This window comes from Crinia signifera, chromosome 2, assembly GCF_055691185.1.
Source record: "Crinia signifera chromosome 2, ASM5569118v1, whole genome shotgun sequence".
Lineage (NCBI taxonomy): Eukaryota > Metazoa > Chordata > Amphibia > Anura > Myobatrachidae > Crinia > Crinia signifera.
Window position 1 is genome coordinate 143,125,440 of NC_139218.1, and position 21,908 is coordinate 143,147,347.

Sequence of the window (21,908 nt, forward strand, 5' to 3'; positions counted from 1 at the left end):
GCCCAGTCACATAGTGAAAGCCAGGACTGCAATTCAAATTCAGACTGGGGATATTCACACAGATGCACAGTGATTACTACACATGTTGTGAAGTGAGCAGGAGCACAAGCATATTCACACACAGGGCCGGATTCAGTATCGCTCACTAAGGAGCGGTCATTCACTGCTTAGCGAGTGACTTAAGAAATGGTAATCCCCATCAACGAATCCCTTTGGTAACATGTGAGGGCATGTATGCGAACACATCGCCTTGCATGCGGCCGAAGGAGAGAGAAATCATTTGATGGTCGGACGCACATAAAGCGCTGGGCGTTCCCCTGCTCTGGCCGCTGCTCGCCCCCCTCCCTACTGAAGGCATTCGCACAGCGGCCCTGCAAATGCGTATAATTGCCTATATGCATGCACAGAGCCATACCATTGGTCCCTGGCGCAAATATGCTGGGGACTGAATGATGTTGAATCGGCCCCATATTTTCTTGTATCAACCCTTAGTACCAGAGAGGTAGAATAGGAGTGGGAAGAAGAAAGGGTATTTAATCAAGCAAAGTTCAGTAAAGGAGGATCATTCATTAAATGAAACCCACAATTCTATTTACGAATATGTTTTGCATGTGTTATAATCAGTACAAACTGATGATGATGATGATGACTGGTAAATCAGAGGCACATGAAAGGTGTGACGACATGACGACAGCGTGTGTGAAAATACCGTTTTTTATTGCATTTTAGTAATATATATATATATATATATGTATATGTATATATATATATATATATATATATATATATATATATATATATATATATATATATATATATATATATATATATATATATATATATATATATATATATATATATATATATATATATATAGAGAGAACAATACCCAGGCGCAAAATCTCCTCAGACCAGCTTGTCAAATCTTCAGATGTGTGCAGCTTTTACATGGACCAACCAGGACCAGACAGAGGGGTGAATTTATGAAGCTTGGAGAAGTGTTATCTATCCCCATAAATAACGTTATGAGCAAGGTGATAATGGTTCAGCCAATCAGCTACAATATGTAAATTGACAGGTAAGAGCTGATTGGCTGAACCATTATCACCTTGCTCATAACGTTCTTTATGGGGATAGATAACACTTCTCCAAGCTTCATAAATTCACCCCAGAGAATCTCAAAAAGAATGAGAAAAGCGCACAATGAGCAAAAGTATAACAGTTCTTTTACTGGATGTATAGGCTCACATACTGTACATGAAGGTTTAAAATTAACAGCTTGCCAGCATAGGGAAGATCACAGCATGCGGTATCACAGCTACACGGTCAAACAAACGTCCAGCGCCCGATCACCGTCTTCTGCAAACAGCCGCTGCTTGTTCTCCCTCACAGTTGGACGTCACTCTGTCCTCTCCGTAGGCCACGCCCAACGCGTTTCGTCTATGGACTTTCGTCACCCCCCTGACGAAAGGACTGACCTCTGTGCTGTGAAGACGTCAATTGCTGTGTGTCTTGAGAAAGGCCAAACGTAGACCTACACCCTTTTCTTTGACTGGTAATGTACCAATAAATTCTACATGATGAGACGCTGGTGAGTGCCCTTATTGGATTCAATAGATCCTACCCTGCTCTATATATATATATATATATATATATATATATATATATATATATATATATATATATATATATATATATATATATATATATATATAATGTCCCAATAAGAGAAAACGTTCTACTCCTGTCCTCAGAGCCAGATACAATAATGTCTCAAAGCCTTGCATGCTTTTTCATCAGGATGACAAACATTAGTGCACTATAGCAAGCTATTATGGAGAGCTCTGTACTATACTTTTCTTTTTCTGTGACACTGCCAGTACCACACAGTGCCATGTATTGTGTAACACTGTAAGTGGTACATTTTTTGCACAAATTGCGTTTTGTGCTGTTCCCCACTTTGTTTGTGCTTGATGATACTTGATAGATGTGGAGGACGAACAATTGAGAGAAGTGCAGGAAGCAGATACTAGTGCTGCAGCTGCTGCCACCGTCACGATGATACAAGTCCATAACGTAATTTACATAGGACGTAGCCCAAGGGCATAAAGGGCTTAAGTCAGGGCATGTAAAACCAAAATAGCAATATAATTATTCAGTGGTAAATAAAAAACCATCAAAAGTAAATTTATCTACAGAGAAACATACAATTGCCAATATGCCATTCACCACGTAAAGTGGCAAGGAAAGACTAAGGCCTTGGCCTTTATTTATAACTTGGTTCTATAATGTGAGCCTTTCCTGTTGAATTATCCATAAAATGAAACTTATTAAGGCACGGGAACCAACTTTGTGCTTACAAATCCCAGAGGAGAGTCTAAGGGAGAGATTCACCAAACTGAAAATGCCGTAAAAACCCAGTTTTCTGGGTTTTTACCGCATTTCCATATGCAGCAAAGCCCCACCGCCGGGGCTTCACTGCGGGGGGGTTACGCCAGTTCTAGATGGCGTAACCCCATGGAAGCCTATGGGCTTCCCTTCGCGTCCCCCGCCGCCCCGCGCAACCCCCACGATCAGCGTCGCACCCCCCTCACCTGTGTCCAGGCAGCCTCCTGCTGTGCTGCCCGGACCAGTGACCTCCTCCTCCCTGCACAGCTTCCGGGTGCAGCGAGGAGGAAAAGGAGCCGTCACACAGCCGGCTGGGGGTTCAGGGAGGGAGGGGGACCCGCAGCACATCGCCGGCTGTCGTCTTGGCGTTAATAATCGCATATGTTACTGAATATACGATTATTAACAATGCGAGTGCCGGCGATGTGCTGCGCTGGTTGTTAGAGAATCCCGCCCTAAATGTGTCTGTGGGTGCCATGAATGAGCCTGATCTTTCCAATGCTGTACCCAAAGAGAGGTCTCCTTCCACAATTTGTGCACTCTCTGAAAACGTTGGGATGAGCAACACACGTCAACATGCTGACATAGAAATTGAGAATGCTTCTGTGGAAGTGCACCAAGAAGAGAAGTTTATTTGTCTAGCTGGCGCTAATAAGGATGTTGGTGATGAGTATGTTGATGAGGATGTTTTTTGTATAAATAAGGCACCAGTGGAAATAGTTGTTGCCCATGAAATGAAGCCCATTATCATGCCTGGGCAAAAGACAAAAAATCAACTTCTTATGTATGGAACTATTTCTACTCAAAGCCATAAAGGAGATACAGAGCCAAAGCCAATGACGAAGCTCAGCGCATATTCCTATTAATTAATTATCAGCACACCTTCTTTACAGTAAAGAAAAGCATAAAGCCTAATTGCAATCTGCCCCATGAAAAGGGAATTAGGAGCAGGTAGGTAAAACCATTACTCAAGAGATATATAAATAGAAATATATGTTACATTTTAATTTAAACAACATATCATTAATTACATGTATTCTAGTATTCCACATACTGTATATAAAAGGATTGTTGAATGATTTTGTCATTTGTAAATATAAAATGTAATGGTGTGTACACATGGCAGATCCTGCGGTGAGATGCGAGTCCTGATGGGATCAGATCGCATCGGGACTTGCATCTCGCGGCATGCTAGAGGGGCACAATTTACACTATATAGTGCAGATCTGCACTATATAGTCTTGCCTGTCCTCTCTATCTGGCTGCTCCCGTGTGCTCATCGGCAGGGCATCGGGCTTGTAAACGCTAAAAAAGCATGCGATTTGCATGCGATATGGCTTCCAATGTTCACTATATCGGGAACATCGGAAGCCAAATCTTACCGTCTGTACACACTATAAGCTTTTACTTTGTTTATAACCTCGGTGATATTATGTAACAGTTATCCCACTCTATTTCTGTTTGAAATAATATGCTTCTTATAATCTAAACACACAAGTCCATATAATTGGCATTTCTGTCCTACATGCTGCTTTTACCTCAGCACTGCTCTATATTACTGTGCTCTAAGGCAGGTTTATAGTCAATGATTAATAAAACACGTGTGAGTTATGTCTTCTGTTTACTCGTTAATGAATGATGAGGGTATGTTACATTTAAACAAACAATACTCCATAATACTCTTGCACAGTGTTGCTGAGTGAGTGGAATGGATAAATATTATGTTTATTTTGTTTCCTATGCCAATAAGTCACAATATGTTAGCTGTGTATTTAAGTTAAGGTGCCCATACACGGTGCGACATACTTTTTGTACTGCCCGTGGATTATTACTTTTTGTACTGCCCGCGTTTTGCGTGCAATGCGATCCAGCCCATAACGGGTGCAATAATCGCACCCTGTATGGACACCTTTAGACTAGCACCTGTTTCACATTGATTTAACTTACTTTCAAATATGATTAAACTAGAATAATACATTATTTAGGCCTTTGTCTGCTGAGAAGTTATTATTTTGCAGCAATTCATGAGATATTATTGACCATATTATTTTAGCATAGTTTACTATTAAGTTTTAGTTTATTTATAAAAAGCCATTCCTTTATGTGACCTCATCTTTACAGTAGGAGTAGGTTATACTGTAGAATATGTTGCGTAGTATTATTTTTATTATTATTAATAAATTATTATATTATATGCATTATATATTGTATTATGTTATATTTTATTTCAGCACAGGCCTGGCCAATTCATGGTTCCCCAACTGTAGTGAATATACAAGGGTTGCCGACATTCCAGCTGCCCCCTCTGGGAGAGGACAGTCAGCTTGAATCAGCAGGGAACAAGGAGGGCAGGCGTGATGCGGCATAGGGGACTTGCAGGTTAATTCAACATGGCTGCATCACCTCACGTAATGCTTGTTTCAATGATAATTGCAGGGAGGCTTCTGCAGCTCTCACACATTAATTAGATATGAGAACCAGCATCAGGGGTCAATTTACTAAAATGGGAGTTCTATTGAAGATGCTATGGCCCATCGCAACCAATCAGATTATATCTATTATCTTCTAGAAGATGCTAAATGAATACGAATCAGAATCTGATTGGTTGCTTTGGGTAACATCCCATCTTCAATAGAACTCTCCTCTTAGTCAATTTTAGTAAATTTACCCCCCAGGAGGCAAAAGAGGTGAATTGAACACTACTTCACAGAGCTTATCGCATGCTTCTTTGCCCCTGCAGATTAACCGATTCATGGGAGTGACTTCATCAGGGGTTGTCTGTTCTGCTGCAGATTACCACCTAGAAATCAGAGCTTTGCATACCATATACATTTTCCATTACTGACAGGTGTGATCATACAGTAAATGCAGGGTCTTTTGTTATTTGTCAGCAATTTGTGACAAATAGTCCTATTGACTACAGTACCACAAACTTTACTCCTAGCCATGTCACATGAGTTTTTCTTATAATACGGCTTTTTATCTACAACTTTTTACCAATTATTTTGCTAGTAAAATATTAATCCTAAGGGCCAGATGTATCAAACTTCAAAAAGTGATAACGTGAAGAGTGATAAACAGCCAGCCAATCATCTCCTACCTGTTATTTTTCAAACCCAGCCTGTGACATGACAGGGAGGAGCTCATTGGGTGGTTGTTTATCACTCTCCATTTTATCACTTTTGAAGCTTGATACATCTGGCCCTAAGTATCTAATACACTATAAGTGCAATTGCATGCAACCAAGATGTCAAATTCCGGAAAAGGTATGGAAGTACAGAAATTCCTACCCAAGGCAGAGCATCTACTGTACATCACGTCAGGAATCTTGGGCCCAATGGTCTACAAAGGGAAGTTATATGAGGACACATCTGTAAGTAGGGGACGCATTCAGCATCCCAGCCGTCAGGATGTCAGTGTTCAGCATACCAATGCTGGTATTGCCTTCAAAATACCAGCGCAGAACATCGGAAATGTCAGGATGCCAATACTGACAGTTGACACCACGATCGGTGAGTATGTGGATTAGGGTCAAACAAAGGAAGGGGGGGTTACGTTTAGGCACTAATGGGGGTGACTTAGGGTTAGGCTACAGAGAGGGGAAGGTTGGGGTCGGCTGTGCTCAGGGGGGTTAGGTTTAGGCGCCAACAAGGGAGCTAGGGTCACACTGCATGGGAAAGGGGCGTATGGTTAGGCTACTGGAAGGGACGGATAGGGATAGGGTTAGGGGAGCAGGGGGAGGGTAACTATACTTACCGAAAATGACTGAATAATCGTTACTGCCAGTCATCCGTATGCTTACTGTAAGTAGTATCTGGTGACATTTTATGGAATTGTAAGGGCATGAATAACCAGCATGTAGTGTTGGTACACCTATTGTTATCATTGTTCAAAACAGGAGACACATACAGTATATATTACCATGAAATAAAGGTGATGGAATCAGGACATAATAGTACAACAATGTACCAAAAGACAGTAGAGAAGATTATTCAGAAAACGACTGCATGTGCATATGTAGGCATATGTGAAGTGACATTTAAAGGTAATCCAGGTTTATAAACGTACATCCATATTAGCATGCAAATGTAAACCTTCCATAGGTGCAGGGAGTGCAGCAGCTATGGGACCCAAAGCTGAGAGGGTCCCACTTTCCCTGTCAAAGTTACATGTGTCATATAAATTTTTTACTTTATGGCCTGCAATATATCTATTTACAGTATCCCCCTGGAACGGGAGAGAATTATAATGAACATAATATGAACTGGGCACTGGAATGTGGCACAAAATTAAGTGGAAGCATTATAGTGTGGCATGATATGAACTAGGGGACACACTGCACTGTGAATTGGGGGTAATGTGTTGCATACTGTATAAGGCAACCCTACGGTGTGACATAATGTGACCTAGGTGCAATGTTATAGTTCATGAATTAAACTAGGGTTCTATTACGGGGCATACAATTACCACCTGATGCAGAGAGGTGTTTCTCTAGAAACCCTGAAACAGGGGCCCCTTTAAAATGTTTGCATGAGGCCCAAAAAGATCTGGCTATGCCCCGGTTGACATGTTTGTTTTTCAGATCTTTTTGTAATCCTGCTCCTGCTGAGTGCACACTCTCATCGCCTCGACCCCCCTTCTCCAGCTGCTGGGGCCACCTCTTTTAGCTGGGATAGTCATGTTGTTTGAGCCATATGACCAGTTTGCTCTTGTACTCTATGTACAGCTCAAACTAAGGACAATACAGATGGAGCACCTCTCAGATAGCGCAGGGAATCCCCAGATTCCCTGCGCTGGTGAGAGATGACAGAGAAGCGCTCCATCTGACGGGGACATGCAAGTGTCTCACACGCAGGCGCATCCTCGTCAACACGGCAGTGGGAAGCGCTTTCCCTGCTTCGCTTTAGGGAGACAGGCAAGGTTGGGGGGGGGGGGGTGCACAGTTAGCCACAGGGGAAGCAGCGGGGAGCGGCGGGGAGGTGACCAGTCACTCAAAAGGTCTCCCTGGTGGATGAAACACATGAATGAAAATTCTGTATAATTTTGTTACAGTGACATAAACCTAGATAAAGATATACTTGTACTGTCATTTGAACATTATTTATAGAAGTGTAAACTGATTCAAGTGTAAAAATGTACCTGCAACATGAAAAATGTTATTTGTGACTATTTTGCACAAATGCACCTATTGTTAAGCATTGCGTATTTATTGTATTGAATTGGAACATTAGTGTTTGGGAGGAATTGGTATATGCTTGCTAAATTAAAATTTGCTAGTGAAGAAATGTTGAAATTGTATAAATATGCTGCATTGTTCAAGTGCCGTTCAAAGTGTTCTCAATATCAATCTCACAAAACATATATTTATTACTGTAGCGTATAATTCTGATTGATTGATTGGAGTATTGCCAGACATGAGACTAGCTTCTGGTAAAGCACAATAATATTTTCACATTGACAGAACATGACATCACTAAGCACTATCTGTAGTACAGTCAGTAGGGCCCAATGGTGCCGCCCCACCCTCCAGTGCCACAGCTGGCTGTCCAAACTATAACATTTATGTTATCTGAGAGTCTATTTACTAAGCTTTGAAGAGAGATAAAGTGGACGGAGTTAAAGTTCTAGCTAATCGGCTTCTAATCGCAATGTTTCAGGCGGTGTTTGGAAAAATAGGTTAGAAGCTGGCTGGTTGTCAGGGGCAGATCTGGTACGAAGCTAATAAAGTTTAAGCTTCAGGGCCACTCAGGGATTAGGGGTAAACTTTTTTTAATGAGTGAATTCTTCAACTAAATGAATGGTGTTTATTTAAGTGTGTGTTAATAAAATAAGGTTATTTTAGTGAAACAATCATCACTTGTCTCAATTGTGCAATTTGGCATGAAAAGTCAGATTTTCACCTCCTGTTTTTATGTACAACCAGACTTCTATTACAGTGTAGCTGCTAATACAGCATGAATGCACATCATTCAGTATCACGGGAGACCCTGGTTGTTGTAGTCTAGCTCTGTGATTTGCACTATGTACATAACGTTAAACGTGTACAATGGCATGCAGGACTTCTCTCTGTGACCTTCTAAGGAATGGCGGAGACTGAGAGGGGGTGGGGGGCATGCGGCGCGGGGGTACCTGTGGAGCTGTCTGCAATCCGCGGTCAGAGGGGTCCCTGCGGTGCTGTGTATTAAGCTGGTGGGGTCCCTGCAGTGGCTTGGAAATAACTAGCGATATCTGCCAGGTGGCGGAGCAGGAAGCGCTGCTGGGTTTGAAAACACTTGCCGCCCGCTGATTGGCAGAGATCCATCCAATCAGCGTGTGGCCTGGTGGACAGCGCTAGTCACTTCCAGGTCACCAACTAACCTCAGTCCACAGGATCCCCAGCACTCACCCGGGGCAGGATCCTCCGCACTCACCCGGCGGCGCCAGACCCTGTCCGACTCAGCGGGAGGCAACGCAGGCCGGAAGTCAGACAGGTGCGGCCACAGGGGAGACCAGGCCGCAGGCTCCGACCAGGCTGTAGAGGCACTGGAGCGGGCGGGATAAGGACGGGCTCACTCGATCAGATGCAGGACCAGGTAAGACACCCCTCAGACCCCCCCCCCCACACACACACACACAGGACCCTCTCACCGGTGGGCATCGGGGCGCCCCCATCCCCCCTCGCCTGGGGAGCTCCAGTGCCTTGCACCGGCCCTGGCAGAGAGGGAGAGCGCTGTGATGTGATTAATGAAGTGGGGGTACTGTGAGGTGACAACTGAAGGAGTGGAGTGCTATGACAGGAAGACATTAAAGTGTTTGCGTGAGGGAAGGGGAACCATGATATATAGATAGCTAGTGCTGCTTACTTTCACCTCCCATACCCCTACCACTCAATATTTACCTGTGAAGGCTGCTGCCCCTCTGAGTACAGGTACCATCCTGCCTGCACCAGTGGCTACCGCCCAGTGACTCCCTCAGGTATCTGCATGTAGTGGGTGGATGCCGGACAAGGAACACAAGGAACACAAGTCGAGAATAGGGAAGAGGAACTGGGCCACCGGGGAGCTGGAGAAATTCCCGGTGAGCCCTACTGATTTTTAGCCACGCCCAATTTTGCATGTGGGCGTGGCCTGTGGCCTCGGCATCAGTTACTATATTGGCTGTATTACCTGACCCGGCTGGCTGTACTAGCCTGCGCTGTATCCGCAATCGGGGATGATGTCAGCGAGGGGAGGATTGGAGCTGCAGCCGCTCATTTATGTAAGGAGCCTGGTCACCAGTGGTGTAACTATAGATGGTGAAGGGGGTGCACTTGATATGGGGTCCAGCCGTATCAAGGGCCCACAGGCACAGCAAGCCACCCCGTGCACCTCAATCTCACTTCCTACCAGCTGCTGCAGCAGCACTGAGCTGGCGGAACCAATGTGAAGCATTCATCTCCTACAAGTCCCGCTTCCCCAACAGCAAGCTGCACATGCACACCAATGGCTCCATGAGCTGGCAATAGAAGAGGGAGCCGTTGGGTGAGTTGGCTAGTGGATGGGGGCCTTTAGTGTGCCTTGGCGGTGGGATGGGTGGAATGTATATGTGTAAGGAAGCAGTGCATGTATGGGAGAGTCAATGCATTTATGTATATATGAATAGTAGCTGGAGTGCATGTATGTACGAATGAGAGCAGCGGTGTATGTCTGTATGTATATACGTATGTATTGTACTTAAATCGGAGAATGCATAATGTGTCCATTGTGGTTACACCCTTCACATTGATGACCGCACCTACCAGAGGTTGACCTCATCCCGTCAGTGGGCCCCTGCAGCTACATTTCCTTGGTGGGCCCTTAATGCCCCAGTCCGACACTGGATGAGGCCCCTCTTCTCCTCAAAGCCACCCTGTTGTGTTACACGCATCCAGGGTCAGCCGCAGCATACTGAAATGTGTCTGACTGACTAATTATTAGTGCTGCTGCAATGCCACTACACTGCAGCACTTCACTGGTTGCACCGCTGCTTTGTTAGTCAAAGGTGCTGCTTGTGTTTAAAAAAGTGGCAGAAACATCAGGGGACATGGATCCACCCCCCCCCCTTACAAACACACACCGGCCCTTTTCTGGGATGTATCAAGCATAATATTTTTAGTGTGATTGTCCCTTATAGTTTACATAGCAGCATTTAGTAATGCTGAATATATACATTTGTAATTACAATTGCAAAGGCCTTCCAGTGAAGCTGTGTGGGATCCTAATGGATCCCTCTTGGGCAATAAAGGAGAAAGCCCATAGAATTTAATTAGGCAATGCCATCTATAGAAGGCCTTGCCTATTGAGAAGAGGCAAAAAAGTTTTGTACATATGGGAAATGCAGTGAAATCTCACAAAACTAGAGATGAGCACCAGGGCCGAAAATTTGGATATGGATTTAGCTTCTTCCCCGGGAATTGGATTTGGCTTTGTAAAACAGCGGTGAAAAGATTTGGATTTATTTTAAAAAATGATAAAAAAAAAACACCCAAACCACGGAATTTTTGCATTCTGTTTGTCCCTAGAGTAATATTAACCTCAATAACATTAATTTCCAGCCCTACCAGACAATTTTGACATTACAGCTCACAATGTTGTTTTCATTCAATTTAGGCCAAGGTCTGCAGCAAGCTGGCTGGTTATTAACACTATATACTAGGCGACAGACAGATGGTAGTTTGTTACATATTTGCTTCCCAGCAGTGGGATTAATGAATGATGAATGGTGATGCAAGATGGAATTGTCCCATGACCGAAATGACTGGTTCGTTTGGGACTGAAATTACTTGTTCATTTGGGCCCCCACAATAAAAGAAGCAATTCTCAAAATTGTGCATAATAATAAAGTTCCGTGTGTGATTGTTCTGCCTCCACGCAGTGTTGGACAAGCTGCATCCTCAAAAAATAAAATAGTGAGATACTGTCAGAAGTTCCGTGTGTGTTTGTTCTGCTTCCATGCAGTGTTGGAGAATGTTGTTTGTGTGCACTGCGCTGCACCCCAGATCAGTGAATTTAAAAATGGACAACAAACAGTTTAAAGGTCCAAATACTCCCGCTCCATCTGCTGCCATCATTCATGGTGATGATTTAATGTTATCTACTAATGTAGATGCTCAAACATGGCAAGGAGATTTAAAAAAAAGTGTTAAAAAAAATACCTCAAACAGAAATAAAAAGAAAGTTGGTTTCTGTTGCTGAAAGACTTAAAATTGCCAGAATGCCATTCACATCACGCAGTAGAAAGGAAAGGCTCTGACCTTGCCCTATATTTCTGAGTCAGACTTGGGAATCTGTCAATGAGGTATCTCATGTGTCTCATGAGTCTGGCAATGAAAGACCTTGTCATTCTGCTTTCCTAAGTGAGAAAACAGCCCAAACCACCCAGTCTGAAAAACAAACTGTGCATCTAGGAACAGAAATGTCACAAACCACTGAGGGGAGTCCAAGTGTGTCCTTGAGTCCTACATGTAAGCCTAATCTCTCAGGGAAGCTGCCTTTTACTGTTACTGCTCACTCTGCATATGTAGGGATGAGCAGCATTAGTATTGCTGGTTACATAGGCATTGAAGATGCTCCCGTCGAGTTACAGCAAGAGGATGAGGGGGAAACTTGTGTAGCAGACGATGGCACTACTGAGGAATTGGATATTGAGGATTAGAATGAGGATGTTGTGTGTATAAGTGAGGCACAAGGGGAAGCATCTGTTGGGCATGATAAGACTGCCATTGTCATGCCTGGTCATAGGAGCAACAAATGCACGTCATGTGTGGAATTATTTTCACACTAATTCAGAAAACATTTGCCATCTGTAGCCTTTGTGGAAACAAAACAAGTAGAGGTAAGGACATTAAGCATCTTGGAACATCTACCCTATTACGTAATCTGCAGCGAGCTCATGGGAAGTATAGGGAGGGTTCCATTGGCGTTACACAATGACCATCAAGAAGCAGTCCAGCATCAAATGTGTCCCTTCTCTTTAGTGGACCCCAGCACCTGCGATCTCCACCACCAACATCCTCACCCCCAACCTCAGTATCCTCAGTAATGGGATGGTTCTTCTGATACTACTGTTGAAATGCTAGATGAATCCTCCCCTTTCCAGGATTGTGCAAAAGAATCCTTGATCACAAGGTCTGCTGTTACTGCTGCTGCTGCTGGGGGTAGTTCTTCAACCCAGAAGTGGCCCAAGAATACCCATTATACTACTCTGAAAAAACAGCTGACTGTTCAGCAGTGCTTGGCGAGGAAAAACAAGTATATCAGTTCTCACCCAGTGGCACAGCGGATCACTGAAGCCATGACCACCTTGATAGTATTGGATGTGCGTCCAATATCTGCCATCAATTCTTTGGATTTTACACAGTCAATGGAGGCTGCGTGTCCCCGGTACCATATTCCATCTAGGTTCCATTTCAGCCGAAAAGCCATTCCTGAGCTGTACCAGGACATTAAATCAAAAGTAACCCATGGCCTGAAAAGTGGGATTGGAGCCAGTGTCCACTTAACCACGGATATGTGGACAAGCGGCAGTAGACAGACTAAGGATTATATGACTGTGACAGCCCACTGGGTGGTTGAATCATCTTCAGCAGCAGCAGTTGGATCTAGCAAGCATCACCAGCTTATTCATAGGCAAGCTACTCTATGTATCACCGGCTTTACTAAGAGGCATACCACTGAGAACCTCTTGGAAAAACTGAGAGATGTCATAGCGACATGGCTTACCCCACTTGGACTCTCCTCAGGATTTGTCATTTCTGATAATGCCAGTAATATCATGAAAGCATTACAGCTGGGTGAATTCCAACACATCCCCTGTTTTGCTCACACGATAAACTTAGTGGTTCAGGCTTTTTTAAGGAATGACAAGGGCGTGCAAGAGATGCTGTGTGTTGCCCGAAAAATTTCAGGGCATTTCTGGCATTCTGCAACAGCGTGCAGGAGATTGCAACAGCTGCAAGAGGACATTATTTTATTTATTTTATTTAGTTTCTTATATATCACAGCAGATTCCATTGTGCTTTACACATGTTGACAACACTGAAAGAACAAACTGGGTATAACAGACAGACCTAGAGGTGGGAATCTGCCCTTCCATCAACTAAAGCAAGTGGTGCCAACAAGGTGGAACTACACCCTGTATATGCTTCAGTGGATGGAAGAGCAGAAAGCCATTCACAGCTAAACAACAAGCCACGACTTTAGGAGATGAGGGGGGATAAACCTTAGCCCAGCACATTGGAAAATAAATTCTGTGTGTGCAAGGTGCTCAAACCCTTTGAAGTAGCCACCTGTGAAGTGAGTGCCAAGACTGATAGTTTGAGCCAGGTGGTTCCCTAATTAGGCTTTTGGAGAAACAACTAGAGAAATTGAAGCAGGAGATTAAACAAGACCCGTGCACAAATTATGCTGGACTTGTAGATCAAGTAATTTTTTCTCTTCTACAGGATACATGGGTTGTTATTATTATTATTATATTTTTATTTATAAGGTGCCACAAGTGATACGCAACGCCGTACATATAGAATATATTATAACAGTACAGGGTACACAGAAATAACACAATTAAAGCACAATTCTTAGTACACAATACAACTGAGATATAGGGAAGTTAATGATAATAGATTCAGGTATAGATTGTAGGTGAGTAAGAGAGCTGTAATTGAAATGCAAGAAGAGTGCTGTGAGAACAGGAGGGAAGAGGGCCCTTCTCGGGTTGACAATATGTTGAGAGCGGAACACTACATTTTGGAAACCGTGATTGATCCTAGGTTCAAGTCCTATGCTGTGTCTTTCTTTCCAACTGACACAGATCTTAAGACATGCAAAGAGCTCCTTGTGAGCAAGCTGGCAGCTGAAGTGACGTCTCCTCCTTCAATTTCTCAAGAATCTGCCCGTTAAAAATAGAGATGAGCGGGTCCGGATCCCCGAAATCCGACAGATCCGAATATCAGGATCCGGGTCAGGATCCGAGGCGGCTCGGGAGTTCCCTCCTCAATTCCGGACCGAAAACGAGGCAAAACGCACTGTTGGATTCTCGCGGGAGCGGGATCTTATAAAAGACGCACGAGCGCCCCGCCATCTTCACTCCAAACTTGGAGAGGGAAGAGGGTGGTTGGGAAGCTCCGTGTGCCCTGTGCTGTGCTCCGTGCCATGCTGTGCTGTGCTGTGCTCCGTGACCTGCCCTGTGCCCTCACTGCCCTGTGCTCCGTGCACTGTGTTGTAGACTTGTATTGAGTGAGAGTCAGTGACTGTTTATAGGCCTGAGCCCTGTAGTGTGATTTAACTAACTAGGTGCTGCAGTGCTCACACGCAGGGGCTGCAGTTTCCACTGTCCAGGGGCTGTCCTGTGGTCTGTGCCCTGTTGTGATTTATTTAGCCCTAAGCCCTGTGTTGTGATTTATTTAGCCCTGAGCCCTGTGTTGTGTGAATTAACTAACTCAGTGCTGCAGTGCTCACACGCAGGGGCTGCAGTGCTGCTGAGTAGTACACTGTGTACAGGGGCTGCAGTAATACAAGGGGCTGAGTCCAGTGTGACAACATATATCCTGTGTCCAGTGTGACGACATATATCCATTGTCCAGTGTGACGACATATATCCTGTGTCCAGTGTGACATGTAACCATTGTGTGACGGCATATATCCTGTGTCCAGCATAACATATATCCATTGTCCAGTGTGACGACATATATCCTGTGTCCAGTGTGACGACATATATCCTGTGTCCAGTGTGACGACATATATCCATTGTCCAGTGTGACGACATATATCCTGTGTCCAGTGTGACATGTAACCATTGTGTGATGGCATATATCCTGTGTCCAGCGTGACATATATCCTGTGTCCAGTGTGACGACATATATCCATTGTCCAGTGTGACGACATATATCCTGTGTGCAGTGTGACATGTAACCATTGTGTGACGGCATATATCCTGTGTTCAGCGTGACATATATCCATTGTCCAGTGTGATGACATATATCCGGTGTCCAGTGTGACATATATCCATTGTCCAGCGTGACGACATATATCCTGTGTCCAGTGTGACTACATGTATCCAGTGTCCAGTGTGACATCTAACCATTGTGTGACGGCATATATCCTGTGTCCAGGAGTGACATATATCCATTGTCCAGTGTGACGACATATATCCTGTGTCCAGTGTGATGACATATATCCAGTGTCCAGTATGACATATCCTGTGTCCAGTGTGACGACATATATCCTGTGTCCAGTGTGACGACATATATCCTGTGTCCAGTGTGATGACATATATCCAGTGTCCAGTGTGACATATATCCTGTGTCCAGTGTCACGACATATATCCAGTGTCCAGTGTAACATATATCCATTGTCCAGTGTGACTACATATATCCAGTGTCCAGTGTGACATGTAACCATTGTGTGACGGCATATATCCTGTGTCCAGCATGACATATATCCATTGTCCAGTGTGATGACATATATCCTGTGTCCAGTGTGACTACATGTATCCAGTGTCCAGTGTGACATCTAACCATTGTGTGACGGCATATATCCTGTGTCCAGGAGTGACATATATCCATTGTCCAGTGTGACGACATATAGCCTGTGTCCAGTGTGATGACATATATCCAGTGTCCAGTGTGACATATCCTGTGTCCAGTGTGACAACATATATCCTGTGTCCAGTGTGACGACATATATCCAGTGTCCAGTGTGACATATATCCTGTGTCCAGTGTGACGACATATATCCAGTGTCCAGTGTGACATATATCCATTGTCCAGTGTGACTACATATATCCAGTGTCCAGTGTGACATGTAACCATTGTGTGACGGCATATATCCTGTCTCCAGCGTGACATATATCCATTGTCCAGTGTGATGACATATATCCTGTGTCCAGTGTGACGACATATATCCAGTGTCCAGTGTGACATATATCCAGTGTCCAGTGTGACATATATCCAGTGTCCAGTGTGACGACATATATCCTGTGTCCAGTGTGACGACATATATCCAGTGTCTAGTGTGACATGTAACCATTGTGTGACGGCATATATCCTGTGTCCAGCGTGACATATATCCATTGTCCAGTGTGACGACATATATCCTGTGTCCAGTGTGACGACATATATCCATTGTCCAGTGTGACGACATATATCCTGTGTCCAGTGTGACATGTAACCATTGTGTGACGGCATATATCCTGTGTCCAGCATGACATATATCCATTGTCCAGTGTGACGACATATATCCTGTGTCCAGTGTGACGACATATATCCATTGTCCAGTGTGACGACATATATCCAGTGTGACATATCCCGTGTCCAGTGTGACGACATATATCCTGTGTCCAGTGTGACGACATATATCCAGTGTCCAGTGTGACATATATCCAGTGTCCAGTGTGACATATATCCATTGTCCAGTGTGACGACATATATCCTGTGTCCAGTGTGACGACATATATCCATTGTCCAGTGTGACGACATATATCCAGTGTCCAGTGTGACATATCCCGTGTCCAGTGTGACGACATATATCCTGTGTCCAGTGTGACGACATATATCCAGTGTCCAGTGTGACATATATCCAGTGTCCAGTGTGACATATATCCATTGTCCAGTGTGACGACATATATCCTGTGTCCAGTGTGACTACATATATCCAGTGTCCAGTGTGACATATTTTAAATCTTTGATGGATGAATGGTGGGGAGATGGGTGATTTCTCTCTCCACATCATCCATTATGGATGAAAATATGTCCTCATGGACATCCATGGTCTCATCCATTCCTATCGTACTTCTTTTTTGGATGGGATGTCCAGGATGGATGGCTGGGTGGGAGGGCCCCAGCAAATCTTTTTCTTGCACCTCTTTCTGCATCATTTGTTGGCTGTTTGTAGCGTCCTGATTTTTTACCTCTTTGATGGATGAATGGTGGGGAGATGGGTGATTTCTCTCTCCACATCATCCATTATGGATGAAAATATGTCCTCATGGACATCCATGGTCTCATCCATTCCTATCGTACTTCTTTTTTGGATGGGATGTCCCGGATGAATGGCTGGGTGGCAGGGTCCCAGCAATTCTTTTACTTGCACCTCTTTCTGCGTCATTTGTTGGCTCTTTGTAGCGTCATAAATTTAAAATCTTTGATGGATGAATGGTGGGGAGATGGGTGATTTCTCTCTCCACATCATCCATTATGGATGAAAATATGTCCTCATGGACATCCATGGTCTTATCCATTCCTATCGTACTTCTTTTTTGGAAGGAATGTCCCAGATGGATGGCTGGGTGGGAGGGCCCAAGCAAATCTTTTTCTTGCACCTCTTTCTGCATCATTTGTTGGCTGTTTGTAGCGTCCCAATTTTTTACCTCTTTGATGGATGAATGGTGGGGAGATGGGTGATTTCTCTCATCACATCATCCATTATGGATGAAAATATGTCCTCATGGACATCCATGGTCTCATCCATTCCTATCGTACTTCTTTTTTTGGATGGGATGTCCTGGATGGATGGCTGGGTGGGAGAGCCCAAGCAAATCTTTTTCTTGCTCTTTTTTTGTCTTTTTTTGGCTCTTTGGAGCAATAAATATTTTTTTGGGATATGATGGATGAATGGTGGGGAGAGGAAGTCCAAACAGCTGGGGATGGTCATCCAATTAGACAGAGTGTGCGGCTTCGGGAGGGACACACGTGAAGTTGTGAAGTGGTGAGGGAGGTAAGGGAACACACGCCTAGCCAGTCATATCAAACTAATTAACCTTAGCGGTAAATTGGGTGACAGATGTTGCAGACTGATAGACCTCACAACCTAAATAGGGGTCTATAAGGGTAGACTAGATAGGGATCTCCAAACCAGGGGTCCTAGAGAGGTGGAGGAACTCGGTTATCTGCCACCAATTACCCCCCTCCCCTCCACCCATTAGGTGATGGATAAGGAGGCAACTGGTAATGTTTCCAGAGTTCATCAACCTGATCATGACAGATAGGGGTCTTATTAGATTTTAAACTGATCAGAACAGATAAACACTTGCCGCAGATTAGAAGTCAGTCTCTGCACAGACCGGCGGCTGCGCAGGAAACTCATACAGGGGAAATTGGGACCAACTACAGTAAATGAAAACAATTTTGGAGCTGTTGAAGTGATCAAAATTGACTAGAAATGAGTGGAAACTAATGTTATTGAGCTTAATAACACTTTAGGGGCAAAAACAGGCCCAAATTCTGTTATTTTAGCAATTTTTAGCATTTTTCAAAAAAAATCCAGATCCAAAACCAAAACCCGCAAGGGTGGTTTTGCCAAAACCAATCCAGATCCAAAACACGAAGGGAGATCCAGATCCAAAACCAAAACCCGAAAAAGTGCCCGCCGCTCATCTCTAGTTAATACTGGTTAAGTAAAACAATACATTTTCCCCCCAGCACACTGAGTGGTATTAGTAATCAATCTTGAACACTACATGATAATAGAATTCAGAGATATTGGTTACATATACCTGCGCAGGTGTATGATATGCTCCCAAGCCACATCAAGGCTTCTCTGTATATTGGGGGTCCCTAGCGCTATATCTAGGTGAACGGTGCGGCACCCCGAAAACTGTCATAAGCTTGAACGCCCAGTGCAGCACGCCAGTGAGATACTGTGGACATAGCCAGCAGCTCAGAGAGCCATTAGCTATGCCCCCACAGCGGCAAAAACAGGGCATAGCCTAGTGGAAACAGGCCTCTCCCCTGTATCGCTAGGCCACGTCTCCCAAAAAATTGGGGGGCGCCTTCGGAGCACGAGGGGTCCCTCTTTGAGTCTCGACAATGTTGGGAGGTATGATATTGTAGTCATTTGTGTTTTTGTTTTAACAGATCTAACACTTTTTATTAAAAGTTTGTTACAACTCTATCCTGTGTAAAGGGGAGCAATGCTTTCCGGTGTAAAGAAGATGTAAAATTATACAAATTTATACAAACAATGCCCCCCCCCCCCCCCCCCCCCCCCAAAAAAAAACCTGCATAAAAGTGTCTTTACCCCTTTATTCTATAACCATATAGAATATGACATAATTTTTTTTTATATTTTCCTTTTCCTCCATCTTAATAGGCAGTCTGCCCCCTCCCTTCGTAAAACAATATGGAAAACAGTAGTTCAACTTTTTCTATTTTTCAGTTCCGCAATGCTGGCTGCAGAGAAGATAGAGAGTTGTAACTTTCCATCAGAAGCTTTTCCTGTTTCTATGGTGCAAAATGAGAAAAGACAATTAGCTCTTTGTACAGTAGGTGAACTATCACAGAATTGTAGCTGACTCCACGCCTTTAACAGAAAATCTATTGAATTGAGCTTCTATAAACATACTAGGCCTTATTCAGATCTGAGCTCAGTACACATTTGTTTGGAAAATGGGCAAATCCATGTGCACTGCAGGTGGGGCAGATGAAAGGTGTAGAGAGAGAGTTACATTTGGGTGAGTTATTTTGTTTCTGTGCAGGGTAAATACTGGCTGCTTTATTTTTACACTGCAATATAGATTTCAGTTTCAGCACACACCACCCAAATTTAACTCTCTTTGCACAGGTTACATCTGCCCCACCTGCAGTGCACATGGTTTTGCCCATTTTCCAAACAAATTTGTACTGAGCTCAGATCTGAATAAGGCCCACTGTTTCAGTAGTAGTTAAGGAGAAAGATTATGGCCATAAAAAAAAACTTACAATATAGGGGGGTTTTCAATGGCGAGGGTTTTTTTTGTGGCGAGGATGGCTATTCCTCGCTGGAAAAAAGCCATCCTTGCCATCAAGTCCCCTCGCCGTAGTTAAAGTTTTAAGGAAATAATCGACATGAGAGACCATACAATATATTGCCAATATAGGCCAAACAATGTAGTGCAGTGGTTCCCAAACTTTTTTGGTTTAAGGCACCCTTTGGGTCTCCATGATTTCATCAAGGCACCCTTTAGCCAAAATAATTACCGAACTATCCCTTTTTTAAAGTATTTGCTTATTTAAAGCAAAGTGACAGCCCCATTTTTGCTGGTGAAGCAAATCCCAGATATGCCACGGCTCATACTGGTGAGACTATTACCCATGTTGTCCAGCTCAAACTGGTGAGACTATCACCCCTTTAGTGCCGCTCATATGTATAATGCCGTCTGTAGTGCCACTTACATATAATCACCCCTTTAATACCACTAATACACAAAATAATAACCCCTATCGTTGAACTTATACACAATACACCCTGTAGTGACACTTATACACATAGGGGGTTATTCAAGTTCATTCAGTCTGTTGCGATGTTGCGCGTCTGCACATGCGCAGGCGCGTTTGTGCGCATGTGCAGACATAGGGTGCGTGCACCCACGGCAAACTTTTGGTTCGCCGGGTGCATACACCCATGACGGGGTGAGGGAGGCGGAACGCTGGGCATTCTCATGGTAATTAGGCAGTGATCCGGATGTCAACTGCCCGCCCATATCCGTGCCTGCTTGCACGCACATGTAAGTGACTTAAAAGTCACTTTTATATGCGTGTACCTAACCTAAACATCCATTCGCAGCCTGTGCGGGCGAACCCGCGCTGCGAGGGGGGGCGGGGGGCGTTCATTCGCTGGGCAGGATTTGGTGGATTTACAAGGCTGCAAATTCACAGCCTTGCGAATCAACCAGAATAACCCCCATAATGCGCGGCACAATTGTTTGGAAACAACAGGCTATATGACAGCCTACACACAAAGGGACAGTTCCATCCTATAAACAGAGGGGGGCAGTGGCAAGTAGACACTCCCCCCCTGGGACCGGGCACTCCTCCCTTACACCCAGCAACCACCCTCACACACCCATACCCCAGCCCTGCACACAGCACCTTCCTTTAAACATTGATCACCCTTCCTCACACATCCATACTCCAGGCCTGAACCCTGCACCCTCCCTCATATGTCCATATTCCAGCACCCTCCCTCACACCCAAATCCCAACCCTGCACCCTCCCTCACACACCCATACCCCAGCACTGCACCGCACCCTTCCTCACACACCCAAAGCCCAGCCCTGCACCCAGCACCATCCTTAAAAAGACAGACTCCTAAAGCCCAGCCCTACCATAGTCACCTGTATTATTTCACTTCTGGTACTGAAACAGCAGCAGCAATATTGTGGAGTACTCCAGCCTGCACTTGGCTCGCTGGCCGGTACAGCAGCTGGCTTACTACCTGATGCCGCAAGGCGATCGGCAGAGCATGCATCTACTTACCAACTTGGCATACGCTGTAGTCCAGCAAGAGAATCTGGGAGACGGTGCCAGCCACTCCACAATCACCTGGGGCAATCTTCATGTGCCATTAACGTCTACTGGTCATTAACATCTGAGACCTGGGAGTGAGTAGGAATCCACCCGCTCACCCATTTGTTCCATTCGGAAAGACATATCATCTATCCCCAAAAGTGCTGGGAACTCTACCCCTTACTGCGTGACTGAAAAGATCTGTCCAATCAGGACTTGGTAACTATAGGTTACTTTTTAAAAACACAATTGCATTGATGTGGTT